General features: G+C 41.3%; 1 long non-coding RNA gene across 2 annotated transcripts; it reads right to left on the bottom strand.

Moving 5' to 3' along the window:
• Positions 1 to 10,786: 10,786 nt before the first annotated feature.
• On the bottom strand, positions 10,787 to 19,463 carry LOC131216890 (uncharacterized). Of its 2 annotated transcripts, XR_009157097.1 has the most exons (3): positions 13,885 to 14,794; positions 12,117 to 13,475; positions 10,787 to 11,020 (listed from the first exon to the last, which is right to left on the bottom strand). It is a non-coding gene; the product is annotated as an uncharacterized LOC131216890 (long non-coding RNA). The 2 variants fall into 2 exon arrangements; XR_009157096.1 differs by lacking the exons at positions 10,787 to 11,020; positions 13,885 to 14,794 and adding an exon at positions 19,327 to 19,463 and having other exon boundaries at positions 12,333 to 13,475.
• Positions 19,464 to 19,691: the final 228 nt, after the last annotated feature.

The raw sequence follows: 19,691 nt of genomic DNA, 5'->3' as shown, positions 1-19,691 counted from the left end.
CACGTACATCATGGTGGAGTCCATGATCTGGACGGTCCATCAAGGCAGGCCCCACATGGATGGATGGTGTATACAACACAAACTTCAAAAGGGTAACCCACCATCCAACAAATTGGACGGTGCGGATATAATAAATAAATCACAATGGGCTACACGTCCTTGATGGCTTGGATATACAACACATTCATAAGGTGGGCCCCACCATCCTAAAAATGGACGGACAATGTGTATAAAATACATACATCAGAGGTGGTCTGTAAGGCCCATATCCTAGCCCATACTGTTCTGTTGGCTTTTACGGTCCTCCCGGTCGAATTCCAGCGACTCGCGATTTGTAATCGGCAGTTGCACGCGACTCTAACTCGTATCCCATTTTCCAGAGTCGGCTCGAGCCGAGACCTATACCCTTGCGACCGCGTCGTCGCCGCGGTTCCGACGCCGCATCTCGCTCGCCGAGGCGATACCCGTGCCAGGAAGTGTGGGCCCGCGTTCAGTTTGAGAAAAACACCGCACGTTACAAATTCTAAGAGAATCTATCAAATCCATCACATCAATCACATCACTTGTCAAAAGTACACCCATTACTCTCCCCATGCCCAAGTACAAAAGTAACCCTAAAAAAGTCAACAAGCATCTTACCTCTCATGTCACTCCACCATTCCTCTCTCCCATCACCCATCTCTTCCTCATTCTCTCCCTCATTCTCCAAAGACAAGCAACTCCAACGTCCATGGCTTCCATGGAGAACCTTGGTGTGGCCCACCTTCCTATCTCTCATCCCCACCCTCCAAAATTCATCTCAACCGTTAAAATCCAACCCTTGGAGCTTTAGATTGCATCAGTGGAAAGACGAGTCCGAGAAGATCAAAGGTGGGTGATCTTTATTATATTTTTTTGTGATTTAAGGGCTCACATATGGTGAAACCTATCTTGATGTATATCTTCTACCAAAGATGGACCCATCTTGATGTGATTTAAGGACCCACCGTTTGGACATGCCTGTTTGGAGGAAGACACAAATATCAGCTCCATTCTAGCAATGGGTGGCCCACCTACGTGGACTCACCTTGATGCAACTGTCCATTTATTTGGACATGTACCCATCCGCTGTGTTGACAGCAGCAAGTTTTGTGGGTCTATATCATGAGGTACGTGTGTGGGACCCACCCCAGACTACACTATGATGTATGAGTTTTATACCCACGCCGTTTATCAGGAGCAGGACCCACGCGACGCATGTGTGGTGTCCACACCATCCATCTGGGATGGCGGGACCCACCGTAAGAGATGGGTGTTTTCACCCATACCGCCAACCTCCCTGGACGTTGGAGGTTGGGAAGGAAAATAGAAATATCAGTTTGATTCAAAAATTCTTAGTGGGCTGCTCATGCAGGCCCCACCTTGATGTATAGCTTTAATCCACACCGTCCACCCTATTTTCCAGTTCATTTTAGGCGTTGAGCTAAAAAATGAACCCAATCCAACTATCTGGTGGGCCATACCATAATAAATAGTGTTTCTTACCATTAAAACCCACCTGATGATTCTATACATCAAAACATGCCCAATATTGGGCTTGTTTTGATCGGTCTTGAGCCATAGGATGCAATGGCTGGGTCAGATTCTTCGTATGTGGGCCCCACCTAGTAAAATCCATAGAAAAACTATTAAAAAAAAAAAAGAACACAGCAGCAGCAGCAGAGCTACTGCCGCTGACAGCCAAGGACGCCAATAGCGTCCTGTTGGCGTGGACGTTGGAGGCAGGGGTCCTAACCATGGGCCTCACTGTGAGCTGTGTTGTCATCAACACCGTGCATTTGGGTGGCCCCATTTAGGCAGTGCCCCCCCCCCCCCCCCCCCCTTTTGGGTGTTCCAGAACTTCTAGACCATTGTAAAATTTGTTTTTCCTCTACATCCAGGTCTGCGTGACCTTATCCACAGGTTGGACGGCATGTAAATATCATGGTGGGCCCCACGTGGGACCCACCTTTGTGGGATGACGATTGGACGGTGTACCTACATCAGCTATATAGCTACTGTATTACCGTCTACAAGTTTCGTGGCTCCATCTTGATGAACGTGGGGTATATCCACACCGTCCAACTCTTTTTATGGTGGAGCCCACCTTGATGCATGTATTCCATGGCCACGCTGTCCATTCATCTGATGGGACCCACATGATTTATATGTTTTATCTGCACCATCCACACACGTGTGGACTCCACACGTGATGCGTGTGTCCTGCATCCAGGCCATCCTTCCAGGCCTGGACACTAGGTGCTGGCGCCCCCCTTTTTTTTCATATACACACATATATAATAATAGTATATTATATTGTATTATATTATATTATAGGTATATATGATTTTATATATATATATGTGTGTGTGTGTGTGTGTATGTATGTACGTGGTGGGCCCCATGTGGGACCCACTTGCTGGACAGATTGGCAGAGCTACCTCGCACTAGCTATTTAGTAGTTTATGTGGGCCCATTTGATGTATGTATTGCATGCCGTTCATATGTTCCATCTACACCTTCCATATGAGTGGGCCTACTAGATGAGGTATGTGTTTTATTCATCCATCCATCTGAACGGCGGTTAGGTGGGACCCTCTTGATGTATATGTTTTATATATATGCGGTCCACCTATTTTGCCAAATGTGGATACTACCATGATGTATTATTTCATCCATACCGTCCAGATTATGTTGGACGATGCTGGGCAATGTTTGGGTGGTGCGGTCCAATGTTTGGACGTGCTGGGCAATGTTTGGATAGTGCTGATCGTCATTAGTGGGCCACGTGCCCCATGGGATAATGTGTATAGTGAAACACATGTTGCACCTGCAACTATTGAAATAATTTTTAGATGTAATCCAAGCTCCCATTTGTCGGGCCCACTTTGATGCATTTTACGGCCATTTGTCGGGTCCACTTTGATGTATTTTGTGGCCCATTTGTCGGGCCCACTTTGATGTACTTTGTGGCCCATTCGTCAAACCCACCTTGAGGTATTTTGTGGTCCATTCGAGGTGCCCACCTTGATATACCTGTGACCTATCTGTGAGGCTTATCTTGATATATTTGTGGGGCCCATTAGTGTGGCCCATTGATGCGGCCCACTTGTTAAACATGAGGTCCATTAATGTGGCCCAACTTGATATAATTGAGGCCCATGTGCAGGGCCCGCCTGTTATGTATTTGTGGCCTTTTTGGCATGGCCCATTGAGTTGTATTCTAGATCCACACAATGCAGCACACTTGATGTACCGAAGCCCATTGGTGCGACCCATCATGATATATTTTGGCCAATGGGCGGGGCCCGCCCGTTTGTATTGTTAAGCCCATGTAATGAGGCCCACTCAGTATATAAGGCCTAGTATTGAGGCCCGTGTGATGAGGCTCATGTGATATAATTCAGGCCCAGGTGCAAGGCCCACCTGTTGTGTATTCGAGGCCCAAAGTGATGTATGTTGGCCCATATGACGAGGCCAATGTGACGTAAATGAGGCCCATCGTGATTGTATGTGAGGCCATGGGCCCACAACATGTTTGGTCCTATGTAGGTCACTCCTTGGGAGTAATGATGGTTAGATGTCCTCATTGTAACCTTCCCTTATACCTTGTTAGGCCCATTCTCTTCGTGGGTTAACCCAAATAAGTGGGCCCCATTCGCCATAGACAGATGGCTCCATGCTATCGGACTGATATAACCACGGCCGAGAGCTGATCTTTACATTATTATTGATTAGTTGTCCATCTATGGACCCTGCGTTGTTTATATAGGCTGGTTATCGGTGCCGATTATCGATGCTGATTGTCAGTGTTGATTATAGATGTTGATTATTGGTACCGATTATCGAGGTCGATCCCGAGTGTCGATTCCGAGTATTGAGGTCGATTAGCGATTAAGGTCAACTATCTTGACCGATTGCCGATTTCCAATTATAGAGGTTGATTATTGATTCCAATCCCGATTGTCGAGGCCGAATATCGAGGCCGATTGTTGAGGTCCAATGCAATGTATATGCAGCCCGTATTTGAGGACCGTTGTGATGTGCATTCAGGCCGTGTTTAAGGCCTAATATGATGTATATGAGGCCTATGCGATGAGGCCCATTGGGATGCATTTAAGGACCAGGCTATGGAGCCCATTATGATGTATGTTAAGCCCATGAGAAAGGCCCATTGTGATGTATTCATGGCCCATGATGCATGGCCCATTCGATGTATTTGAGACCCATGTGTAGGGCCCACATGTCATGTATTTGAGGCCCATGAGCAGGGCCCGCTTGTTGTGTATATGTGTCCTTTGAGTAAGGCCCACTATGTTGCATATCGGGCCTTTGTGTGAGACCGTAGACCCATTATATGTTTGGCTCTATGTGGGCCATTCCTTGGGGGCAATGTTGGTTAAATGTCCACATTGTCGAGGTCGATTGTCGATGCCGGTTGTTGATACCGGTTATGAGTATGTGACAGCATAGCATCATGATACATGCCCATACGCATCATCTACATGTTTGTTATGAGATGTGGTTGATCATTGCATATGTCATTGAGCATGTTGTTATGAGACTCCTTGATAGGTGGAGGTTATCTGACATGAGCACGCGGTATGCGCAGGATTGATGCATAACTGGATTGTATGACTTATGCATCTCGCATTATGACTACTATACGCCCTAGTGATATTAGGGTCGTAGCCTCCACAGGCACATCGTGGATGGCCAAATGGGACACCGAAAATGTTTGGTTCTAGCATACGGGCGTCATAGATGTCCTTGGGTGAAAATTCCTAAACCTCCGTGGCCAGGAGATGCCCCAACGTCGAGACCGAGTGGATACATAGCACCCGAGTACCGACTACCAGGAGGCCGTGTCTCTCACTGTGTCGTGGTCGGTTGGGAGGGGGTGTGGCCTTACCCGCCCAAGGGTAGGGGGTAATACTAGGCTGAGTTTAACCAACTCGTGAATGGGTCTGTTATCGACGTGCCGGATAGGTATTGACAGACTATTGACCAGGCGGATAGTGAGGTTTCTTATGCTCATTTGGACTATGCGGCTGGGAGAGCGGCAGTGTCATTTGGAGTGTAATAAACCCAGTGATGATCTCAGAGATGAACTGTACTGATATGTGGATTTAGTGAGCAGGAGTTGCATACTCATTCATGCATTCATTCATTCACTATCCACTCGGGTTGGTGGTGCGCAACTATTTGTTACGTGTGCCTTCGCAATGGCCAGGGTTTCGGTTGGGGTGCGCGACTAACCTGAGATCAGGAGTTTACCACATTGAGTCTGACTATCCAAATTTAGGTATGGGACTGGTTTGGATAGAAGTCCCTTGTGATGGACCCCATAGCCTGCGATATTACGTACTATCATCCCAACTTCACACTCCAGTATGGTCATTCCATTCACACCACATATTGCATAACATTCGCGGCATATGGCATTTTGAGTTATTGTGTCTTTGCATTTATATGGTCTAGGTATGGCTGACGCTATTTGTGTTACTCATCAGGAATGTATATTGTATTGCATCATCTACATCTGATATTTAGCTATCTACGATTCCTCATTTGCATAGTTATTTTATATTGCGTATTCAGACATTGATTGACTCATGGACTTGTCTGTATTTTCGCTTACCCTGTTATCGTATGATCTTGTCAATATTTCTGCTTACTCTAATAATTCATGATCTTATCAATATTTCTGCTTATTCCGATATTGTATGATTTATGGATTACCGGTATTTTCGGTATTGTATGATGATGTCATTATGTTGAATACTTGGCACTTACCTTCTATACACACACCATCCTCTAAGTTTTTTATAAGCTTATGCACGATAGATGCGTGCAGGTAATGTTAGGTTGCAACAGTGTTGAGCTTGGAGCGTGCAGCGGTCTTCCGGAGCTTGATTTTTGATTCATACATTTCCCTTTTAGCATTGTACTCAAATAATTATATTAGTGGATATATAATGATGATGTTGCCTTGTGAGTTAGGTAAACTTGTGGTTATTCTTATTACGAGTTAAATGTACGTTAAAAAAATAAAAAAAATCCTCCTCGTAGGATCCCAGGATCGGAATCTGGCATATGGACACTAGGAGCCGAGAATGGAGTACTACAGAGGCTGTCGGCACTAGATTCAGCGATCGGATTTCCTGTGAATTCAATTTCCGGGTTGGGGGCGTGACATGGTCCCCATTATCCAGACCACTGGATGGTGTGGATATAAGGCACATATATCACGTGTGGGTCCCATTGTCCCATCTGTTGGACGGTGTGGACAACACATGCCAAGGGGTCCCACGTGCATAGCATAGATGCTAGGGATATAAAATATATACATTATGCGGGACCCATAGAACTTGCTGACATGAGGTATAGCAGCTGTTTTGCTGGTGTGGGGTTCACACATGGTACGGTGTAGATACAACACCTCTGTCAAGTGGGACCTACCATCCACGTGGCTGGAGTGGATATCACACATACACCATGGTGGCCATGGACGAACAGGGTGGATATGAAACACATACGTCCTGATGGGTCCCATCATCCACGGATTGGATGGTGTGGATACAACAAAATCTCATGTGGGACACTGTCCTAGGGTCTGAACGGTGGAGTCACTAGCATAAGCCAAGGTGGGTCCACACGTGTGACCCACCAACCTTAAATACAAGCTGGCATTTGTATTTTCCTCAGCATCTGGGCCTATCCAAACGGTCAGGCTAGTGGGCCTGCCGCTGGACGCCAGTAAGGTGGGCCTAATCATATGGACGGCGTGGGTGCATCACGCATCAAGGTGGGATCCACGCACACGTGGCCCACTAAGGTTTTGGATCAACTGATGCTTGTATTTTCCTTCCATCCAAGCCTATCCACACAGACGGGCAGCAAGGTGGCCCTCGCTAATGGGCAGCAGTGGATAAAATACTTGCATATAGATGGGCCATACAATTCGAGGGGGGGGGAGAGAGAGAGAGAGAGAGAGAGAGAGAGAGAGAGAGAGAGAGAGAGAGCATGACGATGGAGGGCTCCGCCACTATGAGCCCTCCTAGAGATTACAATGCATACGTCAAGATGGGTCCCAAATGGGATCCATACTGTCAATTGGTAGGCCTCACTTGGTTCATCACAAAAAAATTACAATCTAACCCTATAAAACACCCACCTATATCACTCCTTTAGCTCCTTGGAATCCTTAGCCCCTAAGCTCTCTCTTTAAAGGTTAATGATGAATGGATGGGAAGATTGGGTGGTAGGGAGTGGGCCATACCTAGCTTCTCCTCTCCCTTGGACGTTTTCCTCTCTTTGGTAGCTTATAATGGAGCGAGAAATCAGAGAGAGGAGTGGCGTGTATGACATGGGAAGCATGGGTCTCATTGACTTTTGGGATGAGATGAATGAGCTAAGCATAGGTTGCTTTACTAGTTGGTGGGAGAGGTATGGGTGAGTGATGGGTTGTACTTGACTAGTGATTGATTGATTGATGTGATGTTTGGTAGAGATTCTCTCGGAATTCGCAACACGTTGCATTTCCTCAAAATATATGCGGGCCCACAACTCTTAGCCTGGGTATCGCATCGGTGCGCGAGTCGCGGCGTTGGAACCACGACGACAGTGTGGTCACTAGGGTAAAAGTTTTGGGTTGAGTCGACTCAGATATATAGGATGCGACTTAGGATTGTGCGCAAATAACGACTACGGGTCACGAGTCACCGAAATTTGACCAGGAAGACCGTGGGAGTCTAAGGAACGATACGGATTAAGATACGGGCCTTACAGCTTCCCCTCCTAATAAAAATTTCGTCTTCAAAATTTAAACCATAATACAACCAATATAGAGCTCATCAAAGGAGGGAAAATCCTATCACTATAGATATGATCAGAACACAACATACCAACATAATCAAACACCCAAGAGATGAGGATAACGCCCATGAATCTCAGCCTCTTGCTCCCAAGATGCCTCCTCTACACTAAGATGACCTTACTAATCCTCGAATCCTAGTCAGAAACGATCGAGACCGGAATACTATGTAGCCTCACAATCTCAACGGTAGGAAACTATATTAGAAAGTTTCTAAGTCATCTGAACTCGGGAACCTAATCATTCTAAGTTCTCAACAATCATAGAGTGTAGGATAGCTATCAACAGATATGTGATGTTATCCTCAGGTATTCCCAAGTTATGCTCTGATACTAACTTCTTTCACGCCCCAAACTCGAAAACCGGGATCACAAAATTCTCAATCACCGAATTCGGTGTCGACAGCCTCTGCAGTACCCCATTCTCGGCTCCCAACGCCCATATGCCGGATTTCGATCTTGGGATCCTACAATGAAGATTGTTCAACGTACATTTATCTCGTAAGAAGCATAACCACAAGTTTACCCAAATCACAAAGGCAACATCATTATCACATATCCACTAATATAAACAGTTGATTACAATGCTGAAGAGGAAATGCATATATAGATAATCAAAGCTCCAAAATACAGTTGCACGCTCCAAGCTCAACGCTGCTGCGACCTAACGCCACCTGCACGCATCTATCGTGCATAAACTTATAGAAAGCTTAGAGGGTGGTGTAAGTGTGTGCACAAAGTAAGTACCAAGTATACAATATTGGAGTAATGCGAAAATATGCTGGTAAGTCCACAAATACCATCAACCTTAATCAGGCTATGCAACACAGAAGCATAGTAAACAAAATGCTATATATTGAGGATACAATGCAATATGTGGTGCGAATGAAATGACCAAGTTGGAGTGTGAAGTCGGGATGTGGGGTCCATCACAAGGGAATTTTATCCAAACCAGTCCTATACCTAAATTTGGATAGTCAAACTTAACGTGGTAGACTCCCGATCTCAAGCTGGTCACTCACCCCAACTGAAATCTATCCATCACGAAAGTACGCATAACAAATTAGTTGCGCACCACCAGCTCGAGTGGATAGTGAATGAATGAATAAATGGGTAAAATGCTGAGTATGCAATTCTTACTCATTAAGTCTACATATCAGTACCATATATCTCTGGGATCATCACTGGGGTCTAGTATACTTTACGCCACCTTGTCACCCTTATCCGAGCACACAACTGGGTAGGTGGAAGAGACCTCACTATCCGCCTGCCAATATCGGGTCTGACTCATCGATAGCGGACTCATTCCTCAAGCTAGTCAAACTCAACTTAGATATTGCCCCCTCACTCATGCGGGTAAGGTCACACCCCCTTCTAACCGACCACGACACAGTGGAAGACGTGGCCTACTGGTATACAGCCCTCATGCGCTCATGTATATTCACTCGACCTAGACGTTGGAGCGTCCCCTAACCTTGGAGGTTTAATGATTATCACATAATGACATATCTAATCAATCAATCACCCCTGCCAACTATCTAAGCCGCTAGTATATGGCCTTCGCCCATATCTAAGCATCTCGTATTTTCATATGGAAAAAGATATTAGCCATTCACGTAATGGCATACATCTCTTGAGTAAATAAGACATCAAATGCATGTTCCATCCGTAGTAGAAGCGGATTGGCTGGTGTACCACGAAATCGAACTGGTAATGAGTTACTTTGTATGCTTGTACTGAGTAAACTCTGTTGGGCCCACTGTAAATTCATGTGGTTAATCTACACCATCCATTCGTTTTTTCAGCTCATTTTAGGGGTTGAGCCCAAGTTTTAAGTATATCAAAATCTCAAGTATACCATACCAAAGGAAACAGTGGAAGTATTGATTTCCACCGTTGAAACTTTTCTAAGGCCCACAGTGATGTTTATTTGTCATCCAAACTGTTCATAAGATCATATATACATGGATGAAGGGGAAAAAACAAATATCATATTGATCTAAAACTTCTGTGAGCCCCAAGAACTTTCCAATGGTAGACTTCAATTCACGCTGTTTCAGGTGGTTTGGTACACTTGAGCTTTGGATATGATTAATTTTTTGTTTAAAGCCCTAAAAGTATATGATAAAACAAAGGGAAGGAGTTGATACAATGCATGAATGACGGTGGGCCCCACAGAGTTTACTCAGTATGCAATCTGCTTACGTATACCACACACCAACTATATAGCTGGTGTAGGTACGTGTCACGTGAACACTACGCCAAAATTGTGGATTTTCGACGGACAAAATCCGTCGTAAAACCAAATAAACGACGGATTTCGTCCATCGCTTGGTCCATCGTTGTTTACTGGGTCCTTTTTTCTTTCCTGCTACGAATAAGGTTCATCGCATCTTACCGACGGTCGTAAAAAAAAAAAAAATTTCCATCGCTGAAATTCAAAAAAACCCACTCAAAAAGTCGTCATTAAAAATATTAGCGACGGATATGGCCTGTCGCTAATATTAGTAAAGCGAAAGCAACGGAAATAATTCCGTCGATTTATATTTCCATCGATTTCTACTTGTTCGATCCGTCCGATATATGTGAAATAAAAAGTAAAAATCGTCAAATTTTTTATTTTGAATCTTACATCTGATATTCAAAAAATAATTCACACGATTGTTCAATAAGAATCCCATTTACAAATTTGGTAACAACTCAATTCAATAAAGAGGGAATTACCTAAGTGGGAGCTAACCTAATCAGCAATTCCCATAGTTTCTGAAGTACATGCTCTTCCATAGCCTCTCAAAAGAAGAAAAAAAGAGTCGAAAAAAAGTCGGATACTGAAGTAGATGGCATGACTTTCAGAAAATAAATACTACCATTAGGATAATTAGAAATTTGGGGGATGCTTAATAATAAACTTTAGCTCATTCAGGAGCCAGTACTCGGCAAATGCTCAAATTAAACCTACATAAATTACAGAAATAATCAAAGACTAAAGTTCCTCAAATGTCATATTACGGGAAGGTGCCCATTCTTCAGCAATGCGTTTCTCCAAAGATTCTTCATCAGCATTCAGAGGGACCCGGATATCAGAACCTGCCTCTGCTTCAGATGGCTGCAGATTCTTGACAAAACTCTTCACAAAAAAAGTAGTCATTGGTGAGAGCGGAAAACATTAGAAAATACCACGTAATAACTTACAATCTACTTCATCAATGCATTATATAAGAAAGTTCTATTATTACACAGGGTCTGCATGTTTTGAAAGCAGCAGAACCTGCTCCTGCAGCTAGATTACAATATTAATAAAAGCCACGAACCTAAGTTCCTATGTACAGAGGATGGACCTGATGCTAAGCCTTTGAAAGATTCAAAAATAAATCATAACCCCACGTGAGAACATGGAAGCAACAAGAGGAATGAATAGTAAATCGTAAGCAGTCATTCTTCAAATCAACAGCCATTAAACATATGTTAGCAGAGCAGAAAGGAACTGTGAACCCTATTTCAAGGAATACCCCAAAAGCAATTCCCAGTCATCTACAAGTTGTAGCTCCCTATTTCGTGCAAAAACATAAAGAAACGTAAGAAAAACAGGATAAATCTTTAGGGTCAATGACAAACCCACACTACTTGAACAGCCTGCATGAAACATTCCTGTGATGTTGAGAAATTCAAAAGCTACAAAAGTTCATGTTGGACTGAAAGAGTGTCGTGCCTAACCCTTAAGAAACCTTTAATGTCAAATGCAAGATCACAACCTGGCTATATGCCTACACGTCCCACATATTTTTTCCCCTTTTATTTTAGGCTTTCCTCCACAGCCTCTTTGGTTCGGTCTTTCTTGTTTTTTGTTTTCAGAGTTACGAGTTGTGGTTTAGTTGCAAGCTGGTGCTGTGGCTAGCCTTTTTTTTTTTCTTTTGCCAGTTGTTCACATCTTTCTTTGAATAAATTTTCACTTTTCCTTCTTTTTTTATTCAAGTAACATGACAAGTAGAAAGTGAGTATTGATTTCTATCACCAGATCTTTTTCTTGTAACATGACAAGTAGAAAGTGAGTAATGGTTTCCTATCACCAGATACTAGCCAAGCTTAACACACCATGAATATGTCAAGTGTAGGACATTCAATCCATGCATGAGGTGGCCCCACCATGAATATCATCAGATAAAAAATCACATTGGCCTACTCATAAGATTGGATACTATGTATAAAAGCAATGGACAACAGACCTGCCCACAAGCAACTGTGTGGCCTGCTTGGTGCATGAGAATGAACTTCCTGTGACAACATGGCACCATGTCAAAAGAATAGCAACACACTAAAACCCTCATCCTACAATTTGAAAACAAAATCCATATAGGAAGTGAGGAAACCACATAAAGGAAATGGACTCCCATGCCACCATCTGCACATCCATCTCCCATTTACATGTGTGTCATCAAGGCTTCAGAAAATTCCAGGTATTATCCAACAGGAAGCAGATCAACCAGGACATGTCAAAATCACACAGAAAACGATAATAGAGAGGGAGGAAGAGACTACAAAACTCCTTGGAAGGATAACCGATCTTGCAAGGTATCAAAAATGGATGTGGCTGTTGCATTTTGCACAAAGGTTAGCTTCAAACAGCCAAGCAATTCACTGTCCTTCACCTAAGATGTAGCATCAGCATACCAAGCTTAAAAATCCATCAGCAGTGCACAATGTATCAATTTAAAGAAAATGGCAGCTCTGGAAACATCCATAGAACAATGTATCAATTATGTTGAGGCCCATCACATAAAACATTTTGGGTCAATGAAAAGGACCTGGTCTGGTGGCTTGACTCCTAACATATCCTGTTAGGATACATCAAGGAAGTACTTTAGTACAGATTTCACTTGATGAGCAGTTCCTATCTGGTGTTGGCATGCCTGAAAATTCAAAATGGTCCAGTTACTATCTGGTGCCGACAACCGTTCCTATCTTTACTATTCTCAATACCGGCCTGCTGCATGCATTTACAACAAATTCAATTCATATGAAAATTAGCAATTACACAAAAACAAAAATCAGTAAAAGAAGACTTGCCTGCATATGGTCAAGCCATAAAATAAGGCCAAAAAGAGCTGCACCAGCAGACAGCTTCCTAAAATCAGCTCCCCAGTCCTTGTCTACCACCTTGCATCATGGAAAAGATCACAAGGTGTCCATAAGACAAGCCAATGTGCATTTAATACTACCAAAGGCTTTGATTTCCACCATGCTTCTTGAATAACAGATGTTTGGGTCTTTATATATTAAGCCTATTGACAGGATCTGCTATGGTTGAAATACAACCTCTAAAAGCGGACTCAGTTGATATAAATTATTTAGAGACAATTTGCTGAAGTACCATCTACTTATAACTGTATGGTGCTGTAGAGCCGTACAGCTGTGAAAATATCCAAAAGAAAAACTATGGTTATATATTTCCATTCTAACAGATCCAATTGAACCTGGGGGGCATGAGGTCCACCCTTGAACCTCCATAGTACAGATATCCACAAGGACAACCTGTTTGGCAAGCAATGCATCAATGGAATTCTTTCGTCAATGAACCTGTATCTCTGGACATAAAAAAAAAAATCAAACAGAAAAATGGAATAGAGTAAAAAAGAAGTCTGACATGATGTTTGTAAAAAAAAAGAATTTGATAATGATAATGATTTTGGTGTAGTGCACTCTTCGACTTCAAACTGCTTACACCCAATTCAACACTTGGGTTCTTGATTCCAGTAGACAGAATGAAGAGCACAAGCACTTCCTGAGCTCTTACATTTTTAGGAAGTGGAACTTTAAAGCTTCCAAAGCAAGCCCACTTGAACAATGAAATGGACAACTTAGCAATTACACAAAAACAAAAATCATAATGTACATCCTCACAAGGTTAATAATGCTGAGATTGACTCCTCAGTCTTAATGGGTTAAGACATAGCATGTAAATGATAATGACAGTTATCAAACAAGAAGTATCACCTTTCTTCTGTCTGTTTTAGGCAAACGATTCTGGCCAACTACTTTCCAAAGTTCTGACCCAAAACTAGCTGTTGGCAAGTTTTTTAGGCTTTCAAGATCATCTATAGACAACACATCTTCTAACTCCTTCCTGCACGTGTGCGGGCACACACAAACAAATGGAGCTAGATCATCTTTTACCTGAATATATGTACAGAAAAGGAGGAAATCCAAACCTCAATTTCAGACAAGTAGGCTTCCCTTTCCTCATGTTTAGATTTTAGAACATCAGACAACATACCTATATCCCTGAAATATGAATAAAGGCTGGACATATGTGATTCTTGCTCAAAATTATTTGTGCCAAATAACCACAGTTTCAAGGAAAATATAATCCTAAAGACCCAAAGAACCAGTGTCATTATACAACAGATTGATTTGAACCAGCATGTGGCTCAGCAAGAGGCAAAAACCAGCACAATCAGATTATCAAAGCTGTCTAATCATAATGATTTTTGCTCAACACCTAACCACAATGTGGCTCAGCATATCAACAATCTGATCACCATGCATGTTTGCCATTTCTTAGGTAGGTGATAAATTTTGAAGGATTTCGACATAGTTTACAACATTTCAAACTAACTAAAGCTATGGATAGCAACAGAGGTCTTCATCATCTTATAATGTTAAATGAAACACAAAGCATGAACACAGAAATGAGACATATCCAAAACTCAACCAGAATTTCAGTCTGTAAAAAGCTAGAAACAGCTTAGCAAGATTTCCAAGGACTCAACTGAGTTTCTAAAACAAAAATCAACTAAATGGAAATGAAATCTGCAGATTCAACTGGAAATCATATGGACTGAAAAACAATTCAGGGGAGTGAAGATAAATTGACATGGATTAAAAATAAAAAAATTTTAAAAAAACAAATAAAAAAAAAAAAAAACCAACCCCTAGTGCACAGTGATCACGACCATCAGTTTGGTGCTACACCATGTGGATGGGCCATACATACAAACAATCAAGGTGATTGGACTGGTAACTACCATCCTATCAGGAGCCTGAAAATGAGATGGCTCATTCAAAACCAAGCAATCATCCACATTTCAACAAGTAAAATTCACAACAATGGCATGGTCAGAGTCGTTCAATCAATGCCATGATTAGCTTTGTGGGGCCATCCACATGGTGACCACAAAGTCCACAGTCCTGCACACATGCACGAGCAAAGGGAATTCCGTCATTCCGTTGAATGTAGAGGCATTCTGGTAATTCTCGTCACTCGGGCACTTACTTTTCAATGGTACTATTTAAGTGAAATAAGAGATGACATTCTCAAATGAGAAAAATGATTTAATTACTTTGAAAGAATTGAACAAGTAACTGTGTGAGATAAAAATCTCATGTTCAATTTTGTAGAGTGACAATAAGAATAACCTCTCTTTTTTTCTTTTTTCTTTTTTCTAAGATATGGATTTTATCAATCAGGAATAATAATAATAATGCCATCATTTAGATCTAGATGTGCTATGTTTGCTTTGTTCTTCTTTTTTGGACACATTTGATGTGGCACTAGCTAAAACCTTGTTCAAAGATGTTTTTACTAGTATTGACCCAAATTTGGATGCTCATTTGGAATTTTGGGTATTCAATAAAACTTAGAGATCTAACTACAAGGAAGCAAGTAACTATGACTGCAATTTTAATTTATTTCTGAAGACAAATTTATCAAAGAAAAAATAAATATGATAAAATATGAGTAAAAGTAGGTCCTTCCTCTAGAAATAGGGAAAAGAAGAGAATATATGTTTCCTCTTCCTCTAGAATCCTTTACTTATGATCCCTTGATTAAAAAAGATAAATCTTTGTTTACAAAGGGATACTTACCAGAACAAATCAAATAACCAAAATATATCTAAAAGATACTAAGAGATGAACATCAATATAATCTTCAGCTGGAACACATAAGACTGTGTACTCCATTGGTATGGTGCTCTGTAAATACAAACAGAGCTGTATACTCTTGACACTTCCGATACGGATTCTCTTTATCTGCAAGCTAATTTTGACTAGGTACTATTTTTTTCACCATATTTTGTCCCTTCTTCTTTACCTCATTTGGTTTAATAATGATATCTGGAGGCCATCTTGACATGTTCTGAATTTATTATTTGAGTCAGTTTGTCAGTTGATAACTCTAACATTTTGATTTAAAGCTTGATTTGTTATCGTCCTTTGGTTGACTTTGATATGTATCTGTTGTCCCAACATCTATACTAATAATAACATGGATGCTATCTTTCAAATTAGAAGTTCGATACTAATGCATTTTTCCATGCTTATTGTGGCCCGGACAACTGAATAAAATTTTTGAGCTGTGTGGAGCTCCTGATGAGGTTAATTGGCCTGGGGTTTCCAAGATTCCCTGGTACAACAATTTCAAGCCAACAAGGCCAATGAAGAGACTGTGTCAGGGAGGTTTACAAACAGTAAGTAATCCTATATCTGAGTGTTCTGCCCTTGTGTCATGGACCTGTCTGTCATCTTCATTCTTGAAATGTTTTAATAAACATCACTATAACTATTATAATGGGAAAGGCCACTCTATATCATGTGATATAATGAAAAGTCTTGCTAAATGACAATTATTATTTGCAAGTAGTCGTCGTTATTTCTCAATAGCAGCCGCTATAAATTGGAAGTTGGAACAAGGTCTGTGGTTTTCCTTTTTGCAATGCTTTTATGCTTCGTAGTTCTGTATAATTCCACTTGTCATGCTTTAAAGATGACATGTGAAGGAAGTTATCTACCCTTTTTTTGTCTGATTTGTGAGATATAACTATTCTTTTGCTGAACAGCTTTGACCGTCATGCTTTGGAGTTACTAGAGAGGATGCTAACTCTTGATCAATCTCAGGTATCACTTGTAGATGTACTTAGTTTCAGTGATTAGGTTTGTCTGATTAATCTAAACTTTTAGATATCTGCTGGAGGTTCAAATTTCATACTGTGCTTGCTCTGATGCCTACTCAGCATGAACTAGCTTCTCCTGATATAGCATGGTTACATGATTTGCCAATGTTCAGGAATGGATATGCTAATCAGCATTCGCTTAAATCTCTTTAGTTAATGTTCTTGCTTGCATTGTCTCCCAATCTATCTAGTCTATAAGGAGATGAGATGTTTGACTTGAAACCTTGCCTCTATGCTAATATAGTTGTATATTATCTATTGTAATGTGCGCATAACCTCTTAAAACTGCGTGAAGCTTACACGTCACTGGCATACCCAGCATTCACTACATGTAAGCAATTTTAGTTTTTTTTGAAAGATGTTAAATCTGTGATCCTAAATGTAATGACCATGCGAGGTTCATATAAGTAAATATTGAAAAGAAAAGAATGAATTTGCTCTTACAAATCATTATATCCCGTAAATGATTGTTATGATGTATAACGGAAATTCTTTAGGACATGAGGAATATTGAAATCCAAATCAAAGCCTAAGAAACTTATGGATTCTGGAATGAAAAGCAACAACTGGTACCATAAAGAAGCAAGATCATTGGATGTGAGCAGTTATTTCTAGTTGACGACAGATGGAGAAAAGTTACATATTCCTACCGATGAAGACCAAATAACTGGTCTAGTCACATTCATGCATAGATCAAGGGTAGGAATTTGATAAATCCCCAAATCTCATTCAAAATCATACATGAGATTTTCATCTCCCATGGTTCCCAAGTGATAAAAGAAAACTCTTCTTCTTCTTTTTTTATTACCTTTGTCACATATGTATAAGATTGAATTTAACCATTCAGCCATGGATGCTTAAAAAGGATAACCGTACATCATGAATAACCAATTTCTAATTGAAATAAAATATTTAGGAGGAATCAATGAAATGGCATCAATTCAAATCCAAAATCAATAAAGATCATATAGATGCGTTGACATTGTGGTCCATCCCGATGGGCAGTGCTAGGTGAAACATGGCCAACATGACAAGCAGTTTTGATCTCTTAACATGGCCCAGAAAGTGGACGGTCGTGATATTTAAGCTATACGATGGGGCTGCTGGATGATTAGATGACAATCACGGCAGATTGGACCTGCGCCCATCATATAATCTGAGAGATGGTCGTGATCGTGTAGTGCAGCAGGGATGGCACTAGTCTTAAGGGCCTGTTTGGATGCCTGTAAGTTGGGTAAGTGGGAAGTTACTTACAGGGAAGTCACTTACAGGTGGTGTTTGGGGGAGAAAAATCACCTGTAACTTACAACCTGTAAGTCACTTACAGGCAAATCTACCAAAAAACTGCAGGGGGATGGGGGTGGGAAGTCACTTCCCTGTAAGTCACTTACAGGCTCAACGGTCAGATTTTTAAAAAGAGGGGAAGAGGGAGAAACGCACCAACGGTCAGATCGTTTATCTGGTTGGTCTCACTGTGGCCTGTGGTTGGTGATCCTGTGATGTACTCACAGTGTTGGTGAATCTCTTAGATTGCACAGTTAGAATGCAAGTAATTTAACGATCTACATCAGTGTTTGTGAATCTCTTAGATCCTGAGCATCAAACTCCTCATTAGAGAATGAGAAAAACTTTGATGATAGAGTGGGATTGATGATGCGCTGGCCCTTGGAAATTACATCAGATTGCACAGTTGGAATGCAAGTAATTTAATTATTAGATTTTCTATTAATGTTTTTAAATTTATTCTCAATGCTTAAATTGAGTTATTACTCCATATTATAGATTTTTTGAATTCGTGGGCCCACTTTTATAGCCCACTTGATGATTGGTTTAGCTTAATAATTATCTCAAATATTCATCTTGATGGACTTAACAAAATAACATATTTGATCCCTTGTTTTTTTATATGATTATAACATTTTAGAACGATTCCCCAATCTAAGATATGGTCGATGTGAATATACAGCTTTCTACCTGTAAGTAACTTACAGGTTATCCAAACAGAAAAAGTAACTTACCTGTAAGTGACTTATAACTTACATCCAAACAGGTTACCTGTAAGTCACTTACAGGTAAGTCACTTACAACTTAAAAGAACTTACAGGCATCCAAACAGGCCCTAAGGCATTTGGATCATCTTCCATGTGGTGAATGCACACCACATGAGGATGAATCTCCATCTGTCAGGGAGCTATGAACAGTTGTTGCATGTTGATGAGAGGTTGCTCAATGTCCAAGGAGGCTGTCAATCAGATGGTCATCCGCTCAATCATAGAGCTACATGCTTATTGTCCAAGATCTGGACAGTGATTAGGTCATGCAGAGGATAGAAACAGGGCTTGAACTGATCGTGAGATGAACGACATTCCGAGCATGACATGGACATCAATCAGACCGTAGCCAGGCATGATACAAGAGATTTAGATCTGAACATTAAAGGAGTCCAGATCTAATCGCTAAAACGAGATTAAAAGAGGGTACTTACGAAGCAGAGGGGAAGAACCCAGATCGAAAGAGGGGCCGCTATCTGCCTTCCTTCCGAAAATGAGAGAGAGAGAGAGAGAGGAGGGCCCGCTATCTGCCTTCCTTCCGAAAATGAGAGAGAGAGAGAGAGAGAGAGAGAGAGAGGAGGTGAATTCGAAATGGGGTTAGAATCCCTCTTTGAAATTGGAATTTTTATTCAGATCCGCACAAGTGTTTGTTTTACATCATTTATATTATATAATAGATTATCAACCATACAATTAAGGGCCCACCTAATAGATGATTAACGTTATATAATATGGTAAAAGCTTAAATATTAACCATCAACAAGTGGAACCACTATTTGGATGGTCTGGATTACCATAC

The sequence above is a fragment of the Magnolia sinica genome, chromosome 10, assembly GCF_029962835.1.
Source record: "Magnolia sinica isolate HGM2019 chromosome 10, MsV1, whole genome shotgun sequence".
Taxonomy (NCBI): domain Eukaryota; kingdom Viridiplantae; phylum Streptophyta; class Magnoliopsida; order Magnoliales; family Magnoliaceae; genus Magnolia; species Magnolia sinica.
This window is presented reverse-complemented; position numbering and strand designations above follow the sequence as displayed.